Genomic DNA, 12,619 nt, shown 5'->3' with positions numbered 1-12,619 from the left:
TCATTGTATGGCAGTAAAATGGTTGATTAAGAATTATTTTAATGGCACTCGGAGTTCCTGCGGGCAAGATCCTTGACCCCCAAATCCGGGCTCCTGCCAAAGAACGAGGTCTCAGCTGGAGAGCGCCAGTTTCCAGTGAGATCCCACTACCCTGCAAAACCTTCTCAAGTTCCTGCCCAGCCCTTGTCCTCTTCTGCCGGCTATTGGCCAGAGGTGAGTCTGGGCAAATTGGGGCTGCCTGTCCCCTTCAACCTCTTTTCCCCCCTCCCCCGCCTGAACTCCCTGGATTGGCCCCTGATCCTGCTGCTCCTGTCTCAGGTCCCCATTGAGAGCACCCTTGGCGCACTGATACACCCCCATCCATCCCAACCTCCAGCCTACCCCCCCCCCACCCTGTGCCCTACCCCACCTACGGTCCTGCCGCTCTGGTTGAGCACTGGGACAGAGGGTGGAGCCAACAGTCCACCCTACTTCGGAGACCTCTCGGAGCAACTCCGAACAAAGGAGACCTGACTATCCACGTGGGACCACCTGTAATTTCCACCAGCTTGGTCTCTGACCCCGCCTCCAGTCCTCTGCTGGAGTCACGGGCCCCTCCCAGAGATCCACCTATCTCTGCGGGTCCACTAGGAGTTCCTGCAGGCAAGATCCTTGACCCCCAAATCTGGGCCCCTGCCAAAGAACGAGGTCTCAGCTGGAGAGCGCCAGTTTCCAGTGAGATCCCACTAACCTGCAAAACCTTCTCAAGTTCCAGCCCAGCCCTCGTCCTCTTTTGCCGACTATTGGCCAGAGCTATTGGCCAGAGGACCACTGTGACTACCTGCTGGCATCTTCTTCTGGATCCTCATCCTTGACCCCATCCCTGGATCCCTGTCTGCAGAGAAACCTCCTAGAGAGCTTGGACCACACAGAGCTACAGATATTGAATGTTTGATCCACATAAGCCCATCGGGGAAGGACCATTGAGAGAGGGAAGAGACACCACCAACACCTACTGGAAGAAACTATGGGAAGAAGGCAATACAAGAGAACACCTAACAACAGAAAGACAAACATGACACCACCAGAATCTAGGGAATCTACACCAACTAGAATGGAACACAACAACAAAGCAGAGGAAGCAGAAGGGTACGACTTAAAAATTACCATCATAAAAATGATAGAGGCCCTCAAAGAAGATATGAGAAAATCCCTTAAAGAAATGGAGGAAAAAACAAACAAAAAAGTGGAAGAAATGAACAAATTCCTTAAGGAAAGTACAGAAAGCCAAGAAAAAACAATTAACCAGGTGAAGGAAACGGTTCAAGACTTGAAGACCGAAATTGAGAAAATAAAGGCAACACAAATGGAAGGAAAGCTGGAAATTGAAAAGCTGGGCAAAAAATCGGAAACCACGGACACAAGCATAACCAATAGAATTCAAGAGATGGAAGAGAGAATCTCAGGCGCAGAAGATAAACTAGAAGAAATAGATTCATTGACCAAAGAAAATCATAAATCCAACAAATCCTTAACACAAAACATCCAGGAAATGTGGGACACCATGAAAAGGCCAAACCTAAGAATAATAGGCATAGACGAAGGTGAGGAAGCCCAGCTCAAAGGTGCTGAAAACATATTCAACAAAATCATCGAGGAAAACTTTCCAAATCTGAAGAAGGACATGCCCATGAAAGTACAAGAAGCATACCGAACCCCAAATAGGCTGGACCAAAGAAAAAAGACCCCTCGACATATACTAATCAAAACACCTAGCATACAGAATAAAGAAAGAATATTAAGAGCAGCGAAGGAAAAAGGATAGGTAACATATAAAGGCAGACCTATCAAAATTACACCTGACTTCTCCATGGAAACCCTCAAGGCCAGAAGGTCCTGGATAGATGTTCTAAAAGTATTAAGAGAACACGGACGCCAGCCTAGGCTACTATATCCAGAAAAACTCTCAGTCAATATAGATGGAGAGAACAAGATATTCAATGACAAAACCAGATTTTCCCAATATGTATCTACAAATCCAGCCCTACAGAAAGTATTGGAAGGAAAATTCCAACCCAAGGAAGGTAACTACGCCCACAAAAATGTAGGCAACAGATAATCCAACTACACCAGAAACCTTGGGTGAAGCAGAACAAATTTATTCACAATACCACTGCCAACAACAAACCTAAATCAAACGAGCATCAACAATCAATGGACCTTACTCACCCTCAACATTAATGGTCTTAACTCACCTATAAAAAGACACAGGCTAACAGAATGGATACGAAGACAGAATCCATCCTTCTGCTGCATACAAGAAACACATCTTAACTCCAAAGATAGACATTACCTCAGGGTAAAGGGTTGGGAAAAGATTTTCCAATCAAATGGAAATAAGAAGCAAGCAGGCATAGCTATCCTAATATCTAACAAGTTAGACTTCAAACCAAAACTAGTCAAAAGAGATGAAGATGGTCATTTCATATTCATCTCAGGAGAAATCCATCAACACAAAGTCTCAATTCTGAACATCTATGCCCCTAATACAAAGTCACCCACATTCGTAAAAGAAACACTACTAAAACTCAAAGCTCATATAAAACCTCACACACTTATAGTGGGAGACTTCAATACTCCACTCTCAACACTAGACAGGACCACAAATCAGAAACTCAACAAAGAAACAAAAGAATTAACAGAAGTTATGTCTCAACTGGGGCTAACAGACATCTATAGAACATTCCATCCAAAGACAAAAGAATATACCTTCTTCTCTGCTCCACATGGAACCTTCTCTAAAATCGACCACATACTAGGAGACATAACAAACCTCAACAGATACAAGAGAATAGGAATAGTCCCCTGTGTCTTATCGGACCACCATGCTTTAAAATTGGAATTCAACAACAACACAAATAGCAGAAAACCTGCAAACTCATGGAAACTGAACAATGTGCAACTTCACCACTCCTGGGTCAAAGAAGAAATAAAGAAAGAAATTAAAGACTTTCTAATATTCAATGAGAATGAGGATACAACATACCCGAATTTATGGGACACCTTGAAAGCAGTGCTACGAGGGAAGTTCATTGCACTAAGTGCCCATATGAAGAAAACAGAGGTTAGTCACATAAAAGAATTAACAGCCCAACTGAAAACCTTAGAACAGAGAGAAGCGAATTCACCCCGCAGGAGCAGACGCCAGGAAATAATTAACTTGAGGGCTGAAATCAACAAAATAGAAACCAGGAAAACAATAGAAAAAATCAATGCAACAAAGAGTTGGTTTTTTGAGAAAATCAACAAGATAAACAAACCTTAATCCAAATTAACGAAAAAGCAGAGACAGAACATGCAAATTAACAAAATCAGAAACGAAATGGGGAACATAACAACAGACACAGAGGAAATCCAGACAATTTTCAGGTCATACTTTGAAAATCTGTATTCCACAAAAATTGAAAATTCAAAGGAAATGGACAAGTTTCTGGATAACTATCACTTACCAAAATTAAATCAAGAACAGACAAACAACTTAAATAGACTTATAACCCGCAATGAAATAGAAGCAGTCATCAAAAGCCTTCCAACGAAAAAAAGTCCATGGCCACATGTTTTCAGTGCAGAATTCTACCAGATATTCAAGGAAGAACTAATACCACTACTCCTCAAACTGTTCCACAAGATAGAAACAGAAGGTTCATTGCCAAACTCTTTTTATGAGGCCACAATAACTTTGGTACCCAAACCTCACAAAGACACAACTAAGAAAGAAAACTACAGACCAATATCCCTGATGAACACCGATGCAAAAATACTCAATAAAATAATGGCAAACCGAATTAAAAAATACATCAGAGAAATCATCCACCATGATCAAGTAGGCTTCATACCTGGATTGCAGGGATGGTTTAACATACGAAAATCTATCAACGTGATCCACCATATAAACAAACTGAAAAAGAAAAACCATATGATTATCTCCCTAGATGCGGAAAAAGCCTTGGATAAAACTCAACACCCTTTCATGGTAAAGGTATTAGAGAGGTCAGGGATAATAGGAACATACTTAAACATAATAAGAGCAATATACATCAAACCAACTGCCAACATCAAACAGAATGGAGAGAAACTTAAGCCAATTCCTCTAAAATCAGGAACAAGACAAGGCTGTCCTCTCTCTCCATATCTCTTCAATATCGTACTAGAAGGTCTAGCTAATGCTATAAGACAACAAAAGGGGATCAAGGGCATCCAAATTGGAAAGGAAGAAGTCAAACTGTCTCTATTTGCAGATGATATGATAGTTTACATAAGCGACCCAATAAACTCTACCAGGGAACTCCTACAGCTGATAAACACCTTCAGCAAACTAGCAGGATACAAGATAAACTCAAAAAATCAGTAGCCCTATTTTTTTCAGACGACAAAGAGGCAGAGAAAGAAATCAGAGAAACATCACCCTTTACAATAGCCACAAGCAACATAAAGTATCTTGGTGTAACGCTTACCAAACAAGTAAAAGATCTATATAATAAGAACTTTGTGACTCTAAAGAAAGAAATTAAAGAAGATACCAGAAAATGGAAAGATCTCCCATGCTCTTGGTTAGGTAGGATAAACATAGTAAAAGTGGCAATCTTACCAAAAGCAATCTACAGATTCAATGCAATCCCCATTAAAATCCCACCACAATTCTTCACCGACCTTGAAAGGATAGTAATCAACTTTATATGGAAAAACAAAAGACCCAGGATAGCCAAAACAACCCTATACAATAAAAGAACTTCAGGAGGCATCACCATTCCTGACTTTAAGCTCTACTACAGAGCTATAGTTCTGAAAACAGCCTGGTATTGGCATAAAAATAGACAGGTAGACCAATGGAATCGAATTGAAAATCCTGATATTAATCCACGCACCTATGAACACCTGATTTTCGACAAAACAGCTAAAATTATACAATGGGGCAAAGACAGCATCTTCAACAAATGGTGCTGGCACAATTGGATGAGGGTGTGTAGAAGACTGCAGATAGACCCTTGTCTGTCGCCATGCACAAAACTCAAGTCCAAATGGATCAAAGACCTCAACATCAATCCAGCCACATTGAACCTCTTAGAAGAGAAAGTAGGAGGTACCCTTGAACAAATTGGTATAGGAGACTGCTTCTTGAACATAACTCCAGGGGCACAGACACTGAAAGAAACAATTAATAAATGGGACCTCTTGAAACTTAGAAGCTTCTGTAAGGCAAAGGACACAGTTGACAAGACCAAAGGGCAGCCCACTGACTGGGAAAAGATTTTAACTAGTCCTATATCCGACAAAGGGCTGATCTCCAAAATACACAAAGAACTCAAGAAACTAGTCAACAAAACACCAAATAACCCTATTAAAAAAATGGGGTACAGAACTGAAGAAAGAATTCTCAATGGAGGAAATCAAAAAGGCTGAAAGACACTTAAGAAAATGCTCCACATCCTTAGCTATCAGGGAAATGCAAATCAAAACAACTTTGAGATACCATCTTACCCCTGCCAGAATGGCTAAAATTAGAAACACCAGTGATGACTCATGTTGGAGAGGATGTGGAGAAAGTGGAACACTCCTCCACTGCTGGTGGGAGTGCAAACTCATACAGCCATTTTGGAGATCAGTATGGTGGTTACTCAGGAAAATGGGAATTAGTTTACCACAGGACCCAGCAATCCCCCTCTTAGGCATATACCCAAAGGATTCACATCCATGCAACAAAGACATCTGTTCAACTATGTTCATAGCAGCACTATTTGTAATAGCAAGAACCTGGAAGCAACCTAGATGCCCCTCAATTGAAGAATGGTTAATGAAGATGTGGCACATCTACACAATGGAATACTACTCTGCAGAAAAAAAATGGTATCTTGAAATTCGCAGGCAAGTGGATGCACTAGAAGAAACCATCCTGAATGAGGTAACCCAGTCACAAAAAGAGAAACACAGTATGTACTCACTCATATATGGATTTTAGAACTAGATCAAATGATCACCAACCTATAATTCACATCACCAGAGGAACTAAGATACAAGTTGTATTCTAAGAGATTCATATAAAGTCCCTCACAGAACTGGGAATGGACAAGTCCCCCAGAGCTCAGGTAAAGTGGGGGAGGACAGCTAATGGAGAGAGAAGTAGGAGAAAATGAGGGGGAGGAGAGGAAGGCATGTGCGACCAGGAGGATTGAGCCTGGTTAGTAATGGAAAATAGGAGAGAGAGAGAGAGAGAGAGAGAGAGAGAGAGAGAGAGAGAGAGAGACAGACACAGAGAGAGAGAGACAGACAGACACAGAGAGAGAGAGACAGAGAGAGAACACAAAAGAGGGAGCCAATATTGGTTTGAAGATAAAGTGGAACACAAAGAAAGGTGAAGGGAACTACAAGACTGCTCCCAACTAACAATCTTAGTTCCTGTGGAAAGGCTATCATAAATGCCCTTCCCGGAGAGTGAGATCAACAACTAACTTCTCCATGGAGCCCTCAACTAATGCCTGTTGAAAATAGGAGCAAACACCCATACATAAACACTGAGTCGAACTAGAACCCAGAAGCAGATGGAGAGGACAAAACCATGTGGTAGAAGTACATAGAGACAGCTTACCTGAACAAGGAGGAGCTAAGGACCACTAGACTGATAGCTGGGAAGCCAGCATGGGACTTACTCAGGCCCCCCTGAATATGGGTCTCAGCCAGAAGGACTGAGCAGTCTAAGAGACCTCAGACAGTGGAGCCAGGATGTATCCCTGGTGCACAAAAGGACTTTGCAAACATATGCCCCATGGAGGGATAACTGCCTTATTCTAGAGATAGGAGAGAAGCCCTAGTTCCTACTTCACAGGACTTATCATATCTACATGACCCCAACTGGATGGCATTCCCCTACATATGGTATTGTGGTGGGGAGTTGGGAGGGGAGGGTGTTTAGAGTGCATGTGAGAGGGCAGAGAGGGCAAAAGGGAGGGAAGAAAGGAGGGAGGGCTGGAGGGGAGGGAGGGAGGGAGAGGGAACTGGGATCGACATGTAAAATAATAAATTAAAAAAAAAATGCTTTGACTCCAAAATTTAAGTTGAAGAACAAGTTACTGGGGAAAAGTATTTCTATTTTTGTTTCCACAGAAAATGAAAAGATGTGGATTCCTTCCAGACTAATGTGGTTTGATCACGCCAGACCGACTGAAACAGAGTACAAGCTGATCCTACATTCCAAACAGTTGGACAAAACAGCCCTACAGACTACAGCTAGGATATCTGAATCTTCTTCGAATCCCCCAAGACAGCGCCCCTTACCAGCAGGAAGTAGTTTGGAAAGAACGACGTCCAAATTCCCAAATATTGTGTATAAATGTCTGTTTTCATTTAATTGGACTTTGTTATATAAAATTAAATAAAAAAAAAACGAATCATTTTAATGGCAGGTGAGATGACTCAGCTGATAAAGTTGGTTGCTGCTATGCCTGATAGCCTGAGACCTGTTAGATTTCTCAGGCATCATAACGAAAAGACCAGAGCCTGACCTTCAACCCATGGAACTATGCTTATTTATTATCATATACAGTAAGGGGCAGACTCTCTCCCTTGGGAAATGGGGTAATCTCTCAGGGGAAAAGTGGTTGTGACCCTTTATAAGGACAGGGTGAAGGCCTTGAGAAAGGGGAAGTTATTGCACCTGAAGGGGTTATCCGGAACTCTCTCACGGTCATCTGTAATCTCATAAGCATACTGGTTTACAACCAAGGCATTCTATCAGGCCCACTTGACAGGAGAAAACCAACTTGTACAAGTTATCTTCTGATCTCCATACATGCACAATAAATAAAACAAAAATTTCAAAGCGAATAACTTTATGCTGAAATATGGCCTTTATGTGTTCTATTGTATTTTATATTTCTTTATTCCTGTGTGTGTATGCATGTGTGCCAACATCCTCATGCTTTGTAGTGCTTGTGGAGGCCCGAGGACAACTTGCAAAAGTAGATTCTTTCTTGTGGTTCTAGGGATCAACTTGGTAGTTAGCCTTGCTAACTGACCCATCTGGTTGGCCTCATGTTTTATTTTAAAGTGAATTAGAAGAAGCTTGGAACTGGATGCAAAAGCAGAGCATCTATCACAATTCACTTTGAACCCCAGAAGATGGAAAGTAGAATTTCTCAGGCTGACAAAACTGTGACTATGGAATCCTTTAGATTTTTAAATATCCTTCTTGGCCATAAACATCTGGACAAACATTATATTGCCTGCTCATAGATGATTCAGAATGGAGAAATGTACTGTTAGAGAATGAAACTACTGTTTTCAGAGAAGCAATAGGAGTAATATACATCCTTTATGCTAAGGTATTCTAGGTACTAGTCATTTTGCATAAACATGAAAACAATGAGAAAATGGAAAGATGACATAGCCTGCTGTACGAGCATGAGTAATTGGGTTCAGATTCCCTAGGACCCAAGTAAAACCTTGGCGCGATGGCCAGAACCTATAATCCCAGCACTGGTGAGTAGAGATGGAATGGGAAAGTGCTACAGGAGGATCTTTGGGACTTGCTGCCTGGCATGCTTAAACAGTTGATGAGCTCCAGTGAGCCTCAGTGAGAGGCTCATCTCAAAAAATAAGGTGGAGAACAATGGAGAGAGACACTCAACATGGACATTGGCCTCCCCACACATATGAGGATCTACATGCACAAATGCCAACTCATCCATGCAACACACACACACATACAAACACACACACACACACACACACACACACACACACAGACACACACACACACACCAACTCTTCCTGGGAAAGACACTGGCCTTTCTCTTATGCTTTCCATATTTTATACAAAGATTTCCTGACATCTTGCAGAAGAAGAAGAAGAAGAAGAAGAAGAAGAAGAAGAAGAAGAAGAAGAAGAAGAAGAAGAAGAAGAAGAAGAAGAAGAAGAAATAAGCTTCTCAAGACCCGGGTGGAGTTTTGGTAGAGGTGTCTCAACTCCCAAAGTAGGCGCAGGTTTGATATTCCTCTAATTAAAGCCACCTGCCACAGACTCCTCAATTGCCCTAAATAACTTATTTTCCAACCCCAGCTTCCGTTTGTCTTCCAATAAACCATGTTATCATTTGTTCAGAAGACTGATAACCCAAGAATTGTGAATAATGAAAAAATGACAAATCTTGCTGTACATAATCAGTTGGCAAAGAAAGAGAAATAACAGCTCCTTAATGGTTATAACATATATTTTTAAACTGAGCTTGTAAGTCAGTATGGCTGCCAAGTCACAGATTTTTCTCAACAATGTCAAGATGGCTTAGGTCCATACAGATAACAGCTTCTTGGTGATTTGTTCCTCTCTCTAACTCTGGGAGACTATTGGGCAGGGGGAAGGGTGCTTTTAGAGTCAAGGTTGCTTAGGCTCCTAGACTCTCCAGTGCAAATGTCAGTTGGAACATGACAGTGACATGGTTGCAGATACTTCTATGTCAGTTGATCAGTGTGGACTTCTATGAATATCAATGAGTGCTGATTAATGAATGGAACAAAAATAAGTCTCATCTAGAAAAGTTCATTGGCAGTCAACTAAATAGAAATAAATATTGGATGCAGTAATGAAACTTAAACTTTACAGAAATTTGTCTTTCCTGTTGCATATTTTGCAAGATAAGGCCTTTTAACAGAAGCATGTTGAGCCAGGCATTGGTTGAGTACACCTTTAATCCCAGCACTTGGGAGGCAGAGGCAGGCGAGTTCGAGGCCAGCTGGTCTACAGAGCTAGCTCCAGGACAGGCTCCAAAGCAACACAGAGAAACTCTGTCCCAAAACTCAAAAAACAAAACAAAAACAAAACAAAAAGAAGAGAAAGAGAGCGAGAGAGCGAGCAAGCGAGAGAGAGAGAGAGAGAGAGAGAGAGAGAGAGAGAGAGAGAGAGAGAAGCATGTTGACTCAGGTGACTAAGGTAGGAGTCCTGGTTTTATTCTATGTTGGCTTTATGGAGGCTAATAAGGGAATAGCCATAAGACTGTGTCTTCCTGTGCTTGAAGTTAACTCCATAAGTTCCCATTTCAGGAGCTGTATTAAAATGGCATAATATATATTTAAATGACTTTGTTTATTCATTTTAATGAATTACAAATTTGAAAAAATACAGAAATGTAAGAGAAATAGAGATAGAATACTAATAACTAGATTTAAATATAGGTAACAATTTCTGCCCCCCCCCCTTTTAAGAAAAGAATTGGTTATATCTCTTCCTCCTGGGAATGGTCTGCATTTTTCCTATCTGTCTGTCATGGTTATTATTTGTCAATGTAAGAGAATCCAGAAGTACCTGGTTGTTGGGCCTCTGGGGTGTCATCTTGATTAGTGGATGTGGGAAGACCATTGCAATTGTGGGTGAACCATTCTGTAGGTGAAGGATCCTGCACTGTGTAACAGGGAGAAGTGAGTTGCATACATGCATTTGTTGATTGCTGATTCTTGGCTATGGCTGCTTTGTGGCCAACTGCTTCAAACTCCTTCTGCCTTGGCTTCCCAGATGCAAGGTCTGTGCCTTCAAAAGCATTCCGAAATACATCCTTTCTTCTTCTTTTTTATATGTATGCATATACATATATATTATTTTTTCTTATTTTACATATTGATCCCAGTTCCCTCTCCCTCCCTCCCATGCCCCTTGGCCCCCTCCCATCCCTCCACTCCACAGGGAGGGTGATACCTTCCAGGAGAGATCATCAAAATCTTTCAAGTCATTTGGAGTAGAGCCTAGGCTCTCCCTCCTGCCTCTAGGCTAAGGGGGTATCCCTCCATGGGGATGTACTCCCAAAGTCCTTTCGTGCACCAGGGATACATCCTGGTTCCACTGTCAGAGGTCCCGTAGATTGCCCAGGCCTTCTAACTGAGACCCATGTTCAGGGGGTCTGAGTCGGTCCAATGCTAGTTTCCAAGCTATCAGTCTGGGGATTCATGAGCTTCCCCTTGTTCAGGTCAGCTGTCTCTGTGGGTTCTGTAGCCTGGTCTTGACCCCTTTTCTTATCACTTCTCCTTCTCTCCAACTGGATTCCAAGAGTTCGGCTTAATGTTTAGCTGTGGGTGTCTGCTTCTGTTTCTATCAGCTACTAGATGAGGGCTCTATGATGGCATATAAGTTTGTTATCAATCTCATTATCATGGAAGGGCGTTTATGGTAGCCTTTTCACTGTTGTGAAGATTGTTAGTTGGGGTCACCCTTGTAGGTCTCTGGACATTTCTCTAGAGTCAGTTTTCTCTTCAAACTTTTAATGGCTTCCTCTATTATAGTCTCTCTCTCTCTTTTTTTTTTTTGTTCTCGTCTATTCGTCCCCTGACTCAATCTTCCTGGTCCCACATGGTCTCTTCCCTTCCCCTTCTCTTTTACCTAACTCCCTCTCCACTCTCTGCCCTGCCCCTCACTCCCAATGTGCTTAGGGGATCTCGTTCCATTCCCCTTCTGTGAGGGGCCTTGCATAAATCCCTTAGGTTCTTCCTTCTATCCTAGTTTCTCTGGTGGTATAAATTATAGGCTGGTGACCTTTTGCTCTATGTCTAACATCCATATATGAGTGAGTACATACCATGTTCCTCTTTTTGTGACTGGGTTACCTCACTCAGAATGGTTTCTTCAAGTTTCATCCCTTTGCCGGGAAATTTCAAGATTCCATTGTTTTTTTCCCCCCCACAGAGTAGTATTCCATTGTGTAAATGTGCCACATTTTGTTTATCCATTCTTCAGTTGAGGGGCTTCTAGTTTGCTTCCAGGTTCTTGCTATTACAAATAATGCTGCTACAAGCATAGTTGAGCAGTTGTCCTTGTTTCATGGATATGGATCATTTCGGTATATGCCTAAGAGTGGAATTGCTGGGTTTTTTTGGTAGACTGATTCCCATTTTCCTGAGGAACCACCATACTGATCTCCAAAATGGCTGTACAAGTTTGCACTCCCACCAGCAGTGGAGGAGTGTTCCCTTTTCTCCCCATCCTCTCCAGCATAAGCTGTCATTAGTGTTTCTAATTTTAGCCATTCTGACAGGAATAAGATGGTATCTCAGAGTTGTTTTGATTTGCATTTCCCTGATGGCTAAGGATGCTGAGCACTTTCTTAAGTGTCTGTCAGCCATTTTGGATTCCTCTATTAAGAATTCTCTATTCAGTTCTTTACCCCAATTTATAATCAATTGTTTGGTGTTTGGTGACTAGTTTCTTGAGTTCTTTGTATATTTTGTACATCAGCCCTCTGTCAGATGTAGGATTGGTGAATATCTTTTCCCAGTGTGTGGGCTGCTGTTTGGTCTTATCAACTGTGTTCTTTGCCTTACTGAAAGTTCTGTGTTTCAGAAGGTCCCATATATTAATTGTCAATCTCAGTGTCTGTGCTACTGGTGTTATGTTCAGAAAGTGGCCTCTTGTTCTCATTTGTTCAAGGGCACCTCCTACTTTCTCTTTTAAGAGGTTCAGTATGGCTGAATTTATGTTGAGGTCTTTGATCCATTTGGACTTAAGTTTGGTGCAAGGTAAGAGACATGGATACACTTGCAGTCTTCTACACTCCATCATCCAGTTGTGCCAGCACCATTTATTAAAGATGCTTTCCTGTGGCGCGCC

The sequence above is a fragment of the Phodopus roborovskii genome, unplaced genomic scaffold (assembly GCF_943737965.1).
Source record: "Phodopus roborovskii unplaced genomic scaffold, PHOROB, whole genome shotgun sequence".
In the NCBI taxonomy this organism is placed as follows: domain Eukaryota; kingdom Metazoa; phylum Chordata; class Mammalia; order Rodentia; family Cricetidae; genus Phodopus; species Phodopus roborovskii.
The sequence above is the reverse complement of the archived record's forward strand: the minus strand, read 5'-3'. Positions refer to the sequence as shown.